The 19,328-nt window shown below is 35.8% G+C and overlaps 1 protein-coding gene across 2 annotated transcripts in view; it reads right to left on the bottom strand.

The window, feature by feature from the left end:
- The window catches only part of LUZP2 (leucine zipper protein 2), a gene marked incomplete at both ends in the record, with an annotated part of 495,487 nt that overhangs the window by 10,300 nt on the left and 465,859 nt on the right, over nt 1-19,328 (bottom strand). The gene's annotated exons all lie outside the window — the stretch shown is intronic.

The following is a 19,328-nucleotide window of genomic DNA, read 5'->3' as shown; positions in this document are numbered from 1 at the left end:
TCTAGATTAGAAACTATGAGTTCATTTTTGGATTGCTCATCTTCTAAGAGCGAGATTCTGTTCTCCATGTGTTCTGATCGGTTGTTTGTGCTTTGAATTGAGGCCTTTACTTCATTAATTGCATCCTTTATCTCTTTTTGGCTCTCTCTGAGTTCTTTTCGAAGCACCTCTATTATTTCTACAGTTATTTTCCTGATTTGATCTTCTAGAAATCTCTGATTTTCTGTTTTATCGGGTTCTGATGTTGTGGGGTTGTGAGCATTCATTGCTCCAGTGTTATTCCTCTTTCCCATGATTTCCGATGTTTGTGCCTTCTCTGGGTTCTTCCCTTGGGTCACTATGACTTCCCTTAAGGTGTTCTGGATCTCGAGTCAGTAGTATCTCGGACCCCACTACTCCTTTACTGGGTTGTATCACAGAGTCTTCGACCCAGAGAGTCGATAGAGGCTGCTTTAGACTGTGGGGGGTGCCAGGTTGCACGTTCTCCTATGGTGTGATATCTCTGCCACCGCCCCTCCCCCACTGGGTCAAGTCCCAGGGAGTACAGTACTGGGATTTCTCCTCTGTGGCCTGCAATTTGACTCACTGTTCTTGAGTACGCAGATGTAGCTGTACTGGCCTCGCTGAATTCGCTGCTGCTGCCGCCGGTGGCAATATGGCGCCGCTGCTACGCCCTCGGCTATGGGGCTGGCGTTTTTCTTCTTGATTTTGATTTCTACTCTGAATCCCTGCATCGTGTGCTGAGCTCGGCCACTGGGAGCTTTAGATGCTCTCTGCGCGGAGAAATCCCGCCTGGCTGTTCCGCAGTGGCTCACCTCGGCTTGCTGTAGCCGTCCCATGAATTCGCCGGTGCCTCCGGCAGTATGGCGCTGCTGCCGCGTCTGCCGCGTCCTCGGGCGCGAGGCCAGTGTATCTCCTCTGTGGCTCTGTTCTCAGTCCGCTTTCTCTCTGGAGCCTGGTGATTTTTTGTTTCACTGGTGATGGTGTTTTCTGGCTATGAAAGGCGCTGATTTTGTGGTAATGGAGGTTTGTTGTTAGCGGGGCTCTTAAGCCCCGCTTTTCTCGGTCGCCATCTTCCCGGAAGTCGAAAAATTATTAATTTTCTATTGGCTACAACATGGAGAAATAAACTCTTCTCATACAATCTGTCTCTCTTTTTACAATAATGGTTTAAAATATATTTATACATCTATTTTAGAAAATAATTTAATATGATGAATAGTTTTTAAAATCTTTTAAGAATATAAAATATTTTAATTTAGGATATTTTGATACTAAAATATTTAACATTAAAATAAATAACTCACTAATCAAAGAAAATATGAGGTCAGGTATAGTGGCACATGCTTGTAATCCCAGTACTTAGGAAAGAGAGACAGGAGGGGCTCAGGTTCAAGGTCAGCCTCAGCAACTTAGTGTAAACCTTAGAAACTTAGCAAAACTGTGTTTCAAAAAAAAATAGGGCTTGGAAATTTAGCTCAGAGATAGAACATGCCTGAGTTCAATCATCAGTACCATAAAAAAAGAAGTAAACATGCATAAGATAAAGCATAGAAAATAATAGTTATATATAATTAGAAAAATTGAATGAATATATATATATATAGTTAAAATTATAATATAAAATATTTTATATGTAAAGATAAAATATTGGGAGGAAAAAATATAGGAAGAAAAAAGAAAAACTGTATGTGTTGACATTGCTTTCAGACTAATAACACATATCTATCTGCCAGTTGTTCATATATATATTATTATCTCATTCTACCTTTATTTCAATTCATGTATCCATTATTTCTCTCTCTATCTTCCTCTTGTCTCCCTCCTCCCCTCTCAAACCTCTTCTTTCTCTCCCCTCTTCTTTCTTTTCTTTCTTTCCTTTCTTCATTCCTTCCCTCTTTTCTTGCTTTTTTCTTTTTTCTCTTTCTTAGATGTGTGGCTGATCTACTTCTTTTCATTGAGATATTATTATCTATACAATATCTAATTATCTGTGTACTGCTGGGCAATAGGTTAATGCATGAGTTCATTAAAATATAATATGCAAATGGGCATGGTGGTGCACACTTGTAATCCAATAGTTGAGAGGCCGAGATAAGAAGATTGCAGATTGTTGGCCAGACTCAGCTACTTAGTGAGACCCTCTACAACTTAGTGAAACCCTGTTTAAAAATAAAAAAAAAAAATAAAAATATAGCTGGGGACATAGATCTGAGGTAGAATGCTCCTAGGTTCCACTATATCCCCGGTACCACTATATATGTACATACACACACATACATATATGTAAATTGGAACAGTGCATAAAACTTGTACTCTTCTTTATTACTTTGAAGTCATTTCTTCCTCATGAATGTATGACAATTAGCCCATATAATTTTACTTGGGGAAGAATGGACAAAGATGTAAGAAGGTATAGTAAACGTAAATGATGGTTTAATTACACAAAGGAACTATTTTTTTGTCCTAAATAAAAAATAAATAAATAGTAGTCTTGGGAATTGCATAAAACAGTAAAATCAAAGGCTAGCACAGGTCTTCAGAATACTTTCATGATCTCAATTATGTAAAATTCAAGCTGATTAGTAAAGTACCCAGATCTAGAGATTCAACTAATAAAATATGCAGATTGATCAGGAAAACACACACACATTCAGCTGCTCTAATATTCAGCTCATCTATTCAATTAGCCAGGAGACCTAGGGAGGCATATTTGGTTGCGTAAATGATCAGATAGGATGAGCTATGAACACATCTTTATTAAAGTGATAAAAACTCTCTCACATACATATTTTCATCAAAAGTTCTCGATCGCTCACTCACACCTTAATTTTACTAACCTAATGTCAAGGTTTTGAATCTAATTACTGGAGAATATTGACAGTGCCAAAAGATGTAAAGTTCTTTCCATTTTTAACTTTTCTTAGGTCTGTGGCTCCTTTTCTTTTCTCCTTTTATATTTGTTATTTAACATATTAAAAAAAATGTCACATTAATCAACCATTCATTTTTTTTCACTAAACTTAACATTTGAGGCTGTCTTTTATCCTTATTGTTCCTATTCAAAGCAGAATTATTAGATCAGCCTGTGTAATATAATTTAGACATTCACATACTTCTGAATATTTGCATTAGTTGTAGACGTATTTAATTTCAATGAAAATACTTTGAAAATTATTTATGTAAATAAAGATTTATATTTAGAATGACTTTTACAAAAATGGACAATGACTGCATTAACAACCACTGAAATGCCTACAAAAAAGAATGGGCTTTTTAAATTTTTGCTTGGTTTTAATTATACCAATTCCTTCTCTCAGAAATAAAAATAAAGCTTTAAGTTTTAAAAGAGATAGGGTGATTTATTGGAGGGGAATTCATTGTAAATTTATCAGATTATAACTCTTACCTTGCCAATTTCTATAGCGATTCTACTACATAAGAAAGATTAGTTGTATGTCTTATAAATTTCCTATAAAACTCTATAAATAACAGAATAATTAATAAAACACATCTTAGACAACCTTAAATTATACTAACAAAATACGTATGATAGGTACAGAATCATGGTTCACTATTTATATTTTTTTCACATGTAGAATACACTAGGCTAAATAATACTGCAAAAAGTCAAGGGTAGAAATAATTACTAAATTACTATATATATGTATGTACTAGAGATTAAACACAGGGACACTCTATCCCTCTACTACTGAGATACATCCTAGCATTCCCATGTTATTTTTGAAATAAGATTTAATAAGTTGTTGAGGCTGGCCTCAAATTTATGATCCTTCTGCCTTAGCCTCTTGATTATCTGGTCTTACAGGTATGTGCTACCACATCAAGTTTAAAATATAATGTTAGGCCAGGCGTGGTGGCACACACTTGTAATCCCAGCATTCGGGAGGCTGAGACCGGAAGATCGCAGTTCGTAGACAGCCTCAGCTACTTAGTGAGGCCCTCTGCAACTCAGTGAGAACCAGTTTCAAAATAAAGAATAAAAAATAGGGCAGGGGGTGTAGCTCAGAGGTCGAATGCCCCTGGGCTCCATCCCTAGACCCTATATATATAGTTAGAAAATGAGGCATTAAAAGATTAAATTGTAATATATGTTTTTTCTTTTTTGGGGGGCATAGTGGGAATTGAACCCAGTGGTGCTCTACTTCAGAATTATATCCCCAGACCTTTCATTTTTTTTATTTTGAAATGGGATTTCACTAAGTGGCTATGCTCAGCCACTAAACAATTAGCTAACTTATTAAACTAAATTGCTGAGGTTGGCCTCAAATCTGCAACCCTCCCATCTCAGCTTTCAATTTGCTGTGACTACAGGTATGCTCCATTATATCTGGAAAAAATGTCATAGTAAAGGTTGACAATCTGAATTCCATTGCTAGAGTAAACAGAAGGAAAGGTAGGCTGGAGGAAGTTGTCAACATCAATGTCTCAAAGTAGTTGCCTCTATGCAAGTCACATCCAAGCATTAAACCTAAATTCAAAATTAAAAGATTATTATAGTATCTATCCTCAAATTGCCTATTTTTAAATAAAAACAGAGGCTATACAAATGACCAAAATGCAAGATTGACTGTAATAAAGAAAAATTCATGTTTAAACATAATGCTTACTAACTAAATACAGAGAAGGAGGTCATTATATATCTTATAAGAAAAAAGGAGAGGTCAATGAATTGTTTTTCAATTTAAGCTCTATGTTTTTTCATTGTTGGTTCAGTAATATCCTTATCATAAATATTAAAATGTTAATTTCACTACTCTTTTGGCTTGCCTGGTGTTTGCTGTGCATGCTTGCACAAGTCTGTAATCCCAGTACTTGAGAGACGGAAACAAGTATCACAAGCTATCAGCCAGCCTCAACAACTTAGCAAGACTCTATTTCCAAGTGAAATAAATAAATAAAAAGGTCTGGGGTCTATCACAGAAGTAGAATTCCTAGGAGTTCAATTTTTTTTTTTTTTTTTAGTTTCCAAATGGTTAAATAATATTATTTATTTATTTCTATTTATTTATTTTTAATTTTTTATTGAACATAAATGGTATACATGCCTGCCTGATATTACCGCGGCAAGATAATTTGGGACTGAAAACGCACCTAGGACCTCATCTTAAGCAGCGAGCAGCACCCACATCAGAATTCTGTGTGCTCACCAGCGACTGGATCACAACAACACAGAGACTCCCACAGAAGCCTGAACCAAGGAAGCCAGGTACCTGAGTGCGTCTAGAGAAAGTGCGGGCCCTAGTGTGCGCCTCCACCCCAGTCCCAGCACTGGCCCAAGCATCAGAACCCAGCACTCTCCTAGCGCACCTTGTCTGCGCCCCGGTCCCCTGCTAGTAGTCAGTGCCTGCACCACTGCCACCCCTAAATCGGAGCCTGCCTGTGTGTTTAGCCCCCGCCACCTTGTCAGAGCCTGCCTTCCAGGCTGCGAAAGCCCTGTGTGCCCCGTAAATCTCCTTGGGGCACCCCCAGCTTCTACATCCCGCGGGAGGCAGAGACCATTGCTGGACACTGGACAATACCTGTGCACCTGGAACCTAGAGCACCTATCCTGCACCCCTGGCCCACCGCTGGGTGTTCCTACCCGCCCAGTAGCCAGATGCTTAGTTCTAAGCGAGAACACAGCTAAATACTCCTTGGAAGAGCATACCAGTAGCAATAGGCAGCTGCATCCACTCACACCTGAGTCCAGAAATAGCAGTGCACCCAGCCTGCACTCTCAGAATAGGCGGAGCTCTGGCAATAAGTGTGGGCATCTAGGAACTGGCATCCATTTGCCCAGGGTACATCTTGGGACCACACCGGCTAGCCCAGCTGGAATTTCCAGAGACACAGGAAAATCCATCGGGCCACAATATCTGCACAGGACCTCAGGGGGAGGTTCCAATTATACTTTGGTCATCCTCCACCCCTGCTGTAGGGAAGCACAGGCAGGAGTCTAGGGTGGTGAGTGCAGAGGTGCTGGATACAGGTTGGAATTTCGCATAACCTGGGAACTGTACAGAATCTAATAACAGTGAAACAAGACATCCAGACACATAAACCTAAAGCAGTTAAAGGAGAGAAAGGTGTCCAAACACCCAGAGTGACCTAATAAGATAAAAATAGAGTACAAAGAAAACTAAGAGACATTGGATTATATTCTGAAAGCTACCAAAGCAATCAGATACGCACATATTAAATGACTTGACCCCATATGCGTAAATAAGTAGGACTGTTTGTTTTACTTTTAGTGTGGATGTTTTGTTTTATTTTGCTTTTACAGTGCTTTTGTTTTGGTATGGTTATTGCTGTTTTTTTTTTTTTTTCTTTTAACCCACACTTCTTTTACTTTAACTTGTTGATATATATATATATATATATATATATATATATATATATATATATATATATATGATAGTTTGACTTATTTTTTGATTTCACACAGCTGCTAGTTCCTTTTATTTTATTCTTGTTCTTTTTTCCTCTTTCTTCCTCTCTCCTTCCTTTTTTTTTCATTCTCCTCCATTGATTGGTTTTCCTTCCTTTTTCTTGGATTACATAATAGTCTTGGTATCTTGTGTGGATTCTTTTTTTTATGTCTGTCTGCTCCTTCCATCACCCCTATGTACAAACCTTCCCACACTAACCTACATACTTTTCTCCCCCAAAACTTTTCCCCATAATATACCGCCTGGTTTAATACTCAAAGTATTTCTTATATCCATAATTACTCTACTAACGACAAGAGTCCTAGTAGTTAACTCTCTCTCATTCCTAGCAAGTTATTACCTTATCATACTTAAAGTCTTTCTCAACCTAAACATATCCTCTACCTAATCCGACTCCTTTACCAATCACCCCAGCTTCTCACACATCACCCGCCCTCAACACTGGAAAGGCTCTGCTGAATAGCTGATACCCCTAAACTCCTAATATTAAGATTTGACTAAGCACATTACCCATGAACGATGGGTAGAAATCAGAAAAACAGGACAGAGAACGCTATAAATATGAGAACCAGGAATAATGAAGAGAGAGTAGAAATCACGAATACTGACCTACTAGAAATGCAAGAAGGGGAGTTCAGAATCTTGATGTTCAATATGATGAAAGGATTTAAAACAAGTATAGAGGAGGTTAAAGATGAGTTAGAAACACTAAAAAAGAATCAGAAAGAGGTCTGGAATGAAATGAAAGAGGCAATAAGTGAAATGAAGACAGCAATAGAAAGAAATTCTGGAAGACTAGATGAAATGGAAAACAGAATATCAATATTAGAAGACAGTACATCCCAAACCAAAAACACAGTCAGCGATATACAGAAATCTTTACAGCAACAAAACCTAAACATCCAGCAATTATGGGATAATATGAAGTGTCCTAATTTACGGATAATAGGCATTGAGGAAGGAATAGAGGTACAGACCAAGGGCATCTGTAATATCTTTAAGGAAATAATCTCAGAGAATTACCAAATATGGATAGAGACTTGGACCTTCAAGTCCAGGAGGCATACAGAACTCCACTGAGACTGGACCAAAGAAAAACCACACCACGCCACATAATAACCAAAATGACCAATATAGAGGCTAAGGGAGGAATCTTAAAAGCAGTGAGAAGAAAAGGACGGGTGACATACAGAGGCAAAACAATAAGAATCACCCAAGACTATACAAACCAGGTCAGGAATGCTAGGAGAGACTGGTACGACGTGATTCAGACCCTGGAAGAAAATAACTTTCAGCCCAAGCTAATCTATCCAGAAAAACTACTATTCAAGATCATTGGGGAAACCAAAGTCTTTCAGGATAAACAGAATCAAAAAATTCATGAATTCAAAGTCAAAACTAGAGAAAATTCTTAAAGAAATAAACCATAAGGAAGAAAAAAGAAGCAGACTTCAGAATCAGAGAAGAGAGGAAGTTAATAAGTGGGCCATGTAAGTAAAGAAGAAAGATCACACCACCCAAGAGTAGACAGAAAAAAAAATGGTAGAAAACGAAAATCATATTTCAATAATATCTCTTAATGTCAAAGGACTTAACTCACCAATCAAAAGACATAGACTGGCAATGTGTATTAGGAAACATAATCCAAATATATGCTGTCTGCAAGAAACTCACCTCACAGCCAAAGACATTCACAGGCTGAAGGTGAAAGGATGGAAAAAGATATACCATGCCACCAGTGACCAAAAAAGAGCAGTGGTAGCAACCCTGATATCCAACAAAACAGACTTTAAACTAAAACACATCAAAAGAGACAAATCAGGGCACTTTTTATTAAAAGGAACAATACACCAAGAAGATATAATGATAGTAAATATTTATGCCCCAAATGTGGGTGCAACCACATTTGTAAAACAAACTCTTCTGGACATAAGATCCCAAGTAGACCCAAATACAATAATTCTGGGATACTTTAATATGCCTCTCACACCACTGGATCGATCTTCAAGGCAAAAGATGAGTAAAGACTCTTTAGAACTAAAGGAAACCTTAAACCAAATGGACCTAATAGACATTTTCAGATTATTTCAACCAGAAACTACAGAATACACTTTCTTCTCAGCAGCCCATGGAACCTTCTCCAAAATAGATCACATCCTGGGACACAAAGAAAATACCAGCAAATTAAAAAAATGTAATATAATTCCTTGCATCTTTTCAGACCACAACGGAATAAAAGTAGAAATCAAGAACAGGAAACACGAAAGAAAGTATTCAAATTATTGGAGAATGAATGATACACTATTGAATGACGAATGGGTAAGAGCAGAAATTAGGGAAGAAATAAAGAAATTTATGGAAACAAATGAAAACAGAGACACAACCTACCAAAATCTATGGGACACCATGAAGGCAATACTAAGAGGAAAGTTTATTGCATTGAGTGCCCACATAAAAAGGACGGAGGACCACCAAGTAAAGAACCTAATGACACAACTCAAGGATCTAGAAATTCTGCAACAGTCTATTCCCAAAGCCAGCAGAAGACAAGAAATCATCCAAATTAGAGCAGAAATAAATGAAATAGAGAATAAAGAAACAATTCAAAGAATCAATAAAACAAAAAGTTGGTTCTTTGAAAAGATTAATAGAATTGATAAACCCCTGCCCAACCTAACCAAAAGAAAAAGAGAATCAACTCAAATTATCAAAATTAGAAATGAAAAAGGAGATATCACCACAGATACTGAAGAAATTCAAAAGATTATCAGAAACTACTTTAAAAATTTATACTCCAATAGACTTGAAAACCTGGATGAAATTGATAGATTTCTAAGCACAGTTAACCTTCCTACACTGAGCCAAGAGGACATAGCAAGCATAAACCAACCAATAACAACCAAAGAAATAGAAAAGGCAATAAAAATTGTGCCACCAAAGAAAAGCCCACAGCCCAGAAGGGTTCCCAGCTGGATTCTACAAAACCTTCAGTGAACAACTAATACCAATACTTCATAACATGTTCCGGGAAATTGAAAGAGATGGAACTCTCCCAAATTCCTTCTATGAGGCCAGTATCACATTAATCCCCAAACCAAATAAAGACACCTCAAGAAAGGAAAACTACAGACCAATATCCTTAATGAACATAGATGCAAAAATTCTAAACAAAATACTAGCTATATGCATTCAAAACTATATCAAGAGAATAATACATCATGACCAAGTCGGTTTCATCCCAGAAAAACAAGGCTGGTTCAACATACGCAAATCAATACATGTTATTCACCACATAAATAGAACCAAGAACAAAAACCACATCATCATAGCAATAGATGCTGAAAAAGCATTCGACAAAATCCAACACCCATTTATGTTAAAAACACTGCAAAAAATTGGGATAGAAGGAAAGTACTTCAACATCATTAAGGCAATATACTGCAAACCCAAAGCCAACATTATATTGAATGGGGAAAAACTGCAAGAATTTCCGCTACAGTCAGGAACAAGACAAGGATGCCCACTATCACCACTCCTTTTTAATATAGCCCTTGAGACTCTTGCTGCAGCAATCAGACAAGAGAAGGAAATCAAAGGAATCCACATAGGAAGAGAGGAATTAAAATTATCCTTTTTCACAGATGACATGATCCTTTATCTGGAAGACCCAAAGAACTCAACCAAAAGGCTTCTGGAGCTGATTGACAAATTCAGCAAAGTCATAGGTTACAAAATCAACCTAAAGAAATCAGTGGCTTTTCTTTATGCCAACAATGAATCCACAATGAAAGAAACAAAGAAATCAATTCCATTCACTATAACCTCAAAACCAATAAATACCTAGGAATAAACCTAACCCAAGATGTAAAAGACCTCTACAACAAAAACTATAAAACATTAAAGAAAGAAATTGAAGACCTTGGAAGATGGAAAGATCTCCCGTGCTCATGGATAGGCAGAATAAATATCATCAAATTGGCCATTCTGCCAAAACTGATCTATAGGTTTAATGCAATTCCCATTAAAATGCTAGTGACATTCTTCAGAGACCTAGAAAAATCAACCATGAACTTCATATGGAGAAAGAAAAGACCTAGAATAACCAAAGCAATTCTCAATAACAAGAAACACGCAGGAGGCATTACAATCCCAGACTTCAAACTATACTATAGAGCAATAATAGTAAAAACAGCATGGTACTGGCACAAAAACAGATATACTGACCAGTGGATTAGAATAGAAGATACAGAAACAAACCCACACATCTTTAGTCAATTAGTCTTTGATAAAGGGGACAAACACATATGCTGGAGAAAAGACAGCCTTTTCAACAAGTGGTGCTGGGAGAACTGGCTATCCATTTGTAAAAAGATGAATCTAAACCCCTATATCTCACCAAACACAAGAATCAACTCAAGATGGATCAAAGACTTAGAAATTAGACCTGAGACTGTGAAGTTAGTAGAGGAGAGCATAGGTTCAACACTACAACCTATTGGCACAGGCAGTAACTTTCTCAACAAAACCTCCAAAGTTCAGGAAATTAAAGCAAGAATAAACAAGTGGGATAACATCAAACTAAAAAGTTTCTTCTCAAAAAAGGAAACTATCAATAACCTAAAGAGGAAACCTACAGAATGGGAAAGGATCTTTACCAGCCGCCATTCTGATAGGGGGCTAATATACAGAATATACAAAGAGCTCAAAAGACTCTACACTAGCAAAACAAATAACCCAATCAATAAATGGACAAATGAACTAAATAGACACTTCACAAAAGAAGAGATACAAAGGGCCAATAGATACATGAAAAGATGTTCTTCATCACTGGCCATCAGGGAGATGCAAATCAAAACTACACTGAGATTCCATCTAACCCCAGTCAGAGTGGCAAGCATAAAGAAATCAAACAACAACAAATGCTGGCGAGGATGTGGGCAAAGAGGAACTCTTTTACACTGTTGGTGGGAATGCAAACTAGTTCAACCACTATGGAGATTTGTGTGGAGATTCCTAAGAAAGGTGGGAATAGATCTACCATATGATCCAGCTATACCACTCCTGGGTATCTTTCCAAAGGGGTTGAATTCAGAGAAATACAGCAACATATGCATACCTATGTTCATAGCAGCACAATCTGTAATAGCCAAATTATGGAACCAACCCAGATCACCATCAACAGATGAATGGATAGCAAAACTTTGGGAAATACACACAATGGAATTCTATTCAGCCATAAAGAAGAACAAAATTATATCATTTGCAAGAAGATGGAAAGCCCTGGAGAACATCATGTTAAGTGAGATCAGCCAAGCACAGAAGGAGAAGATACATGTTTCCTCTAATATGCCCAAACTGGGAAACACAAAGGATACCAGTGGGACTCCAGATATCAGAGGGGAAATACTAGCTAAGTTTGAATGGAAATATAGGAGAGGAGGAAGCCTGATCTTGATTAATGAGGGTCTACACCTGAACATGTGTAAAATTATAAATAAGACATGGTTAACCTGGACAACCATTGGTGGGAGGGGGGAAGGGAAAACGGGGGCGGGGGGGAGAGGCACCAAATATAGTTTAAATGTATACTATTTATGTTCAATAAAAAAAAATAAAATGATACAGTAAAAAATAAATATTAAAATAAACAAATAAAATAAAATAAATAAAAAAATAATTAACTATACTAGGAGTTCAATTTTAACATCACAGAAAAAAATAAAGTGTCATATGAAGATAAACAAGGATTTAGAACTTATAGAAAAAATAATTTTCTTCTGAAGATTTAAAAAACTACTATCCTTGTATTATCTGGAGGTATTCCTTGGATTTTCTTGAAAAAATGCCACATTACCAAATAAAAAAAAACAACACCTCTTTTGAAGCCAACTTCCTTGTATGGTCTCAAGCCCAGAATGATAATGGTCTATGGTCTTTCATCCAATATACATCAGAGCATGACTTACCAAAATCATTCTATTAACCACATATATGCTAATAACTAATCAGAGTCACCAAATGTCACGCAATGAATGTTGGATGTAATAGTAATGTTGGGCGCAGTAGTAACCAGGGTTTCTTAAATCTGTACTCAAATGATTTTACCTTTCAAAAGCTGTCGCCATGTGCTACACGCAGCTCTAGAATTTATTTTCTTCTCTCGTTTTCCTAGAAAATGCTTTGCTGTTTAATCGACTCCCTTGGGTCAGGGACTCAGGGACTCACAAGCAGGGATAATGGCAGGAAACTGAGCAAGTGCTCTCTGTGCTAAACATAATCCATTGTTGTTTTTCATTTTCTTAGCACATTAAGAAAAGCTAAATGTTCACTATTTATAGAAGTCACAAGCATTGCAGAACACATTTACATTGAGCATTAACTCTTAATCCCTAAGTGAAAATTAAAGTAAAATGCTCAATGTCTTTAATTCTGGATATGCTATTAAACAATATGAGGCACATTTTCAAGCTGCGGGAAAATGGGATAGATTAGGTACAATCTTTGCTTTCTCAATGTGATCCCATATTATCATTTAAACAAAGCTGCTTTTTGAGTAATTTAAATATACCCAAACTGATAGTCCAATATGGTGTTAAGCATTTAGTGAACAAATTTAAGTTTTTTAAGTCTACTAAAAACGATTGAGGAACCCAAAGAAATTTTCCTAAATGACCTAAATTTCCAAAATTTTCCTAAATGACCATTTCTACCTAGCATAGGGAGCAAATATAGGAAGAAAATATATGCAAATGTATCTAAGAATAAATATGGTCTCTAATTCAAATTTCAGGTCTTTGACCAAAAGAATCTTGTGAGATTGGATATTAAAACTGCACAGCAGCTTTTTAAAGAATTGAGTATGAGCCGGGCATGGTAGCACACTTGTAATCCCAGTACTTCGGAGGCTAACACAGGAGGATCACAGGTTTATTGCCAGCCTCAGCTACTTAGTAAGACCCTCTGCAATTTAGTGAGATCATGTTTCATAATAAAAATAGGGCTGGGGTTATAGCTTGGAGGTAGATTGCCCCTGAGTCTAATTCCTAGCACTGCAAAAACAAAATTAGTATGGACATCAATGATGCAGTTGAATATAACATATTTTATAACTATTATATATATATATATATATATATATATATATATATATATACACACACACACACACACACACATATATATTCACAATAAGCATGCAAAGGATTGATTGTAAAACATTAACAGAAGAAACATTTTTGTGACTTTTAAAAAATAATACACACTCCTGGAGTTTGAACTAGATATACTCTCAGTTTAGATCACGAAATCTTGGAATACAAAATGGTCCTAGCATGATTTTTCCTTTCTTGAGCCTTAATTCTTCATTTCCTGAGCCTATTTCAGAATGGCTGGTTTTCTTCAATTTAACATATAATATTCCTTCCAAGTTACTTATTTGATTTCAGATACTTTTTATTAAGGGTTCATCTGTATTCATTCTTCTGTTGATGGATACCTAGGCTGGTTCCTTACTTGGTTATTGTGAAATGTGTTTTTATGAAAATGTATATCAATGTAATGCTACAGGTTGATGACTGTATAGCTTTTGAATAAATACCAAGAAGTGCTATGACTGAGGAATATAGTGGTCCCATTCCTATTACTTGAGAAATCTTCATATTGATTTCCATGGTGTTGATTAAAATATTGTTTTTAAGTCGGGCATGGTGGCGCACACTTGTAATTCCAGCATTCAGGAGGCTGAGACCGGAGGATCATGGTTCGTGGACAGCCTTAAGCTACTTAGTGAGGCCCTCTGCAACTCAGTGAGACCCAGTTTCAAAATAAAGAATAAAAAATAGGGCAGGGGCTGCAGCTCAGAGGTCGAATGCCCCTGGGCTCCATCCCCAGACCAGCAAAAAATAAATAAATACATAAATACATAAAATATAATAAAATATTGTTCGGTTTTAATTATTTTCTCCAGCTACATATTGTTTTTTTTCTCAAACTTAACAAGCTAGCCTCTATTTTAAATTATACATTTTAATATATATTTATAATTTATATGTTTTTATAATTTTTTTGGCAACACTGGAGATAGAACCCAGCCACATTCTACGTCCAAGCAACACCTCCAGCCCTAATTTTATTTTTTTTATTTCGAAAGAGGATCTCACTATTCTGTGAAAGGCCTCCCTAAGTAGTTGAGGCTGGCCTTCAATCTGGGATCTTCTTCTCTCAGCCTTCCAAGTACTGGGATTCTAAGTGTGCACACCACGGCCAGTTACTTTTTAATATTTATTTTGTTGCTTTTTAAGTTTTATAATTTGGTGAATTAATTCAATAGTTAATTCAAACCTATACATGATGTACATTCACAAACATATCAAAGTCAATCACTAAACCAAACATCAGAAAGAAGGAGGGGGAGAAATTGGGGTAGAAATGGGAGAAAGGGCTAAGTGAGTGACATGCATGTATGGCTCTACCACTGTACCTCATTAAGATGTTTGATTACAATTCATCAATAAAAAATTTTAAAAACCTACAAAACACTGCTGAAGGAAAATTTAAAAGCTCTAAATAAATGGAGATGTGTTCCAAGTGTATGGATTGAAGTAATCAGTATTCGGTTAAGATGAAATCTCTTAATAAATTGATCTATAGGTGCAATATTCAACAAAATTCTAGCAGCCTGTACTATATAAACGGCAAGCCTTTTCCATCATATGCAAGAAAATGCAATGAACTCAGAATAACCAATTCATTCTTAAAGTGTAACAAGTTGGACACAGTGGTGCACTGCTGTGATCTTAATACTTGGGAGGCTGAGACAAGAGGATCAAAGGTTTAATGCCAGCTAAAGTCACACTACTATAATTTCCCATTTCCAAAACTTATTATAAAGCTACAGAGATCAAGATAGTATGTTACTGGCAAAATGATAGATGTGCAGATCACTAAAATCGAATTGAAAGCTGAAAGTACTCCTATTTGTGTCCAATTTTTTTTGATAAAACTAAAGTCGTTTTATAGTTTAATAGGAAAAATAGATATTATTTACAGTTAGTTGTAAAGATTGAGAAAAATGCAAAAAATGGTAAGGAAATGACATCTCAATAATTTGTTTAAATAAACTATGATATATTTCACAATTAGATATAATGTATCTTTTTTTTATTTTTTGTGCCTGCGGATTGAACCCAGGGGCATTCTATATCAAGCTATACCCCTGAAACTATGTTTTTTTAAATTTTGAAGCAGAATCTTGCTAGGTTGATAAATATTTTAATTAGATCTTTTTAGATTACTTGAATTTATTTGAAAAAAATTCTTTTTAGAAAAGAAATAGGAATAGAATGCTATTAATTTTGTCAGGGGCATTAAAAATAAAATTCAACTCAGTACTACCTTCTTTTTTCTTGTAAAATTTAAAGACCTTTCATTATCTTCTTATAGAAAAGCAATACAAAGGTATATGTCCATGTTTTACAATACACACAAAAATGTACAAAATACAAATATTGATAATCGATTTAAATTTTGTTTTTAAAAATAAAATTAATTTCTGCCTTCTTAGAGGTAATAGAGCAAATTAAATTGGAACTTGAATCTTTATCTTGATTTCAGTTGAAATTATCTTATTAAAACATTTTACATTTCATATATCATATTGGCATACTGAAAGAACACATGAAGGTATTTCACAATATTTTTCACAAGTCAAAATATTCTGGCTACATTTTGACAAGTACAAGAACACTTTCACAGATACAAGAATTCTTTTTTTTTTTTTAAAGTTGGTACTAGAGATTAAACACACGTGTTCTGTCACTGATCTACACCCCCACCCCTACTCATTAAGTTGCCAAGGCTATTCTTGAACTTGTGATTCTCTTGTTTTAACCTCCCAAGTAATGAGATTGTGAGCATATTTTACTGTACCCAACTGATCCGCTACACTTTCATTGTAAATTGGGAGAGGTCAATAGAATTGGCTTTTTAACACAGGGAATAAAAAAAAAATTACAGTTTTTTTCAGCGTTTAAGATTAATTAAAATTTGGGCTAGGAGTGATCATAGCCCACCAGCTTTCTCTAACTTCTTGGTCAATATCATGTTAAATTTTACATCATTACAAATGTGCACATATATACACATATATGTATATAAAAATGAAAAGAAATATATGCGTATAGAATATGATTCTATTAACAATGAAGGTTCTGGGATAGAATTTTTGTACTCACCATCAAACATGGCACAATTTGTCACCACCGTCACTAGAGGATTTCTTAGAAATTACTTTTTTTAGCCGGGCATGGTGGTGCATGCTTGTAATCTCTATACTTGGGAGGATAAGATAGGAGGATTGCAGGTTGACTGCCAGCCTCAGCTACTTAATGAAGCCCTCTGCAACTTTGCTAGACTCTGTCTCAAAATAAAAAATAAAATAGGGCTGGGAGTATAGCCCTAGCACCAGAAAAAAAAAAAAAAAAAGAGAGAAAGAAAAGAAAAAAAAGGAAAAGAAATTACCTTTAAAAATAAATCAGGTAATTTTTTCAATGCAATTAAAATCATATAATAAGTATAAAACAGAAACTATCCTTTATAAATGCAAATAAAATGGAATAGATGTAAAAGCTTATTACTGAGTGATGCACTAAAGGATTTTTGTCTTATCAAAAGTAATGGTTTGCCGGGCGTGGTGGCGCACGCTTGTAATCCCCGCGCCTGTGAGGCAGAGACAGGAGGATCTCGCAGGTTCGAAGCCAGCCGTGCTGGCTTAGGAGACCCTGTTTCCAAATAAAAATATGAAAATAGGTCTGGGAGTGTAGCCCGGAGGTAGAAGGGCTTCCAGGAACCCCAGTACCACCACCAAAAAAAAAAAAAAAAAAAAGTAATGGTTTGCAAATTACAATTCACAGATCATGTGCCTCGGGATTACCCAAATTGAGATCAAGGTTCTAGGAACACAGTCCACTTCTCTTCATTAGTTTAGATTTTATAGACTAATTGTTCAAAATCTTAAATATCCAAACATCTACAGGTGACTTTCTCATTATTTATAAACAAATGGAATATGTTGTTAGCTAAAGTTATGTGCACTTCATTTTGTAAGAGCTGTTCAAGTGAATTTTCTAAAGAGAGGACTAGGAACTTTCTGATCTACAACTTGAAAACTGATGTTCAAATGTGTTTCACTAATTTCTACTGTTACGCCTGGTTACTTTCATTCATGTATATTATTTGCCAAGCCTATATCTACAACTGAATTTAGATCCTCTGTAGATTGTGCACTCAGTGTTAGAAACTGTCTCTTCTAGGAAATAGATACCCCAACACCAAAGTCTCCTGAGACTGATGAGACTGGTGAGAGATAGCATTGTTTGTGCTAGTATAATTTGTTTTTGTTGTTGTTTATTTGTTTCAGTTGTCCTGAAGATTGAACCCAGGGGTATTCAACCGCTGAGTTACAGCCATAGCTACTTTTTCGGGTTTTTTTTTGTTTTTTTTTTTAAACTGTTTCACACTTAGTTGAAGATGATCTTGCTAAGTTGCTGAAGCTGGCCAAGAACCTGTGATTTTCCTGTCCCAATCTGCTAAGAAGTTATTTTTTTGTTGATTTGTTTTGATGTGTGTGTGTGTGTGTGTGTGTGTGTGTGTGTGTGTGTGTGTGTATGTGTGTGTACTGGTAGTGAAGGCAGCTTTTGGAAGGGTCTTTGATAGGGACCAGTACTGAGGAAGTAGTTGCTTACAGGACTTACTGAAAGAAGAGTTAACACAGAGTAAAAACTACACTAATAATAGGAAATAAACACGAAAAAACATACAATTTTAGACAGGCCCAACTCATGGTAAAAATTATGGATTTGAATGTTGCTTTGGTAAACTTCAGCAAACCATACAGAACATTTCACTTTTGTTCCATTGGGAACACATTTTCATGTAGTATCAAAAAATATCACAAAATAAAAACATCCTTCTTAAAACTAACATGATCCTTTCTTTTACTCAATTGTACTTAAGTGTTTGAATCACTATCTTCCCAAACTCATCAGCTTGAGAAAGCAAGATATTATACTTTCTAGTCTGCACTTCGATTTTTAGATATGTCTCAGCACTTTCTGAATTCTGTCCATACTGCGCTGATGTTTTCCTACTTCTGAAAACTCACTCACATTGTCAAAGACTTGCCATCCTTCAAACTGCAGCAAAGACGTTTAATCTTTTCCAGAGCCTAATTTTTTCCATTGGAAATCAGTTTCAGAGCATTTTATTTGTATTTCTAGTCAACTTGGTGATTATAATTGTATAGTTTTTGTATATGGTTCAATATACAAAGATTTAAAGGCAAGAGTGTTGAGAAATTCTTTTATTTTTTTCTGAATCCACTTTTTCAGCCAGCAGTGGAAAAAAGATATGACCTGGTTAGCTTACTTTTTCTGTTCTCTTTTGTTACTTTCTGCTGCTTTCTGACTTCCTTCAGGCATGAATACTTTTAGCAGACACTTTCCACTTTGGATGGAAGCATAACCTATTCTACTCAACTTGGTTGGTGTCATTTGCTGTTTGTTAAATCTAGACATGATAGTTCTAAAAGCTTAATTCTGCCCAATTGAAAATTTTCAAGAATTAAGATTGCATTGAATTTAAAATAAGTTAAACATTATAAGGTTCAGATTCTATACTTTCTATTATTATTTGAAGGCAAATATTCTTTCATCCTCTGCATTTACTATGTTTCTGTAATACGTATCTTATTTGCACTAGCGTTACATTTTGTGTGGTTCTTGTACTGCTTGTTTTTAATATTTTAGTAGCTTTCGATCTTGTGGTAGAAATAAGTATATAGCTGCGCCACTTCTGTCTCTACGTGCCACACTCATAGTT

Source organism: Muscardinus avellanarius (genome assembly GCF_963383645.1).
Source record: "Muscardinus avellanarius genome assembly, chromosome: 1".
Classification (NCBI taxonomy): domain Eukaryota; kingdom Metazoa; phylum Chordata; class Mammalia; order Rodentia; family Gliridae; genus Muscardinus; species Muscardinus avellanarius.
This window is presented reverse-complemented; position numbering and strand designations above follow the sequence as displayed.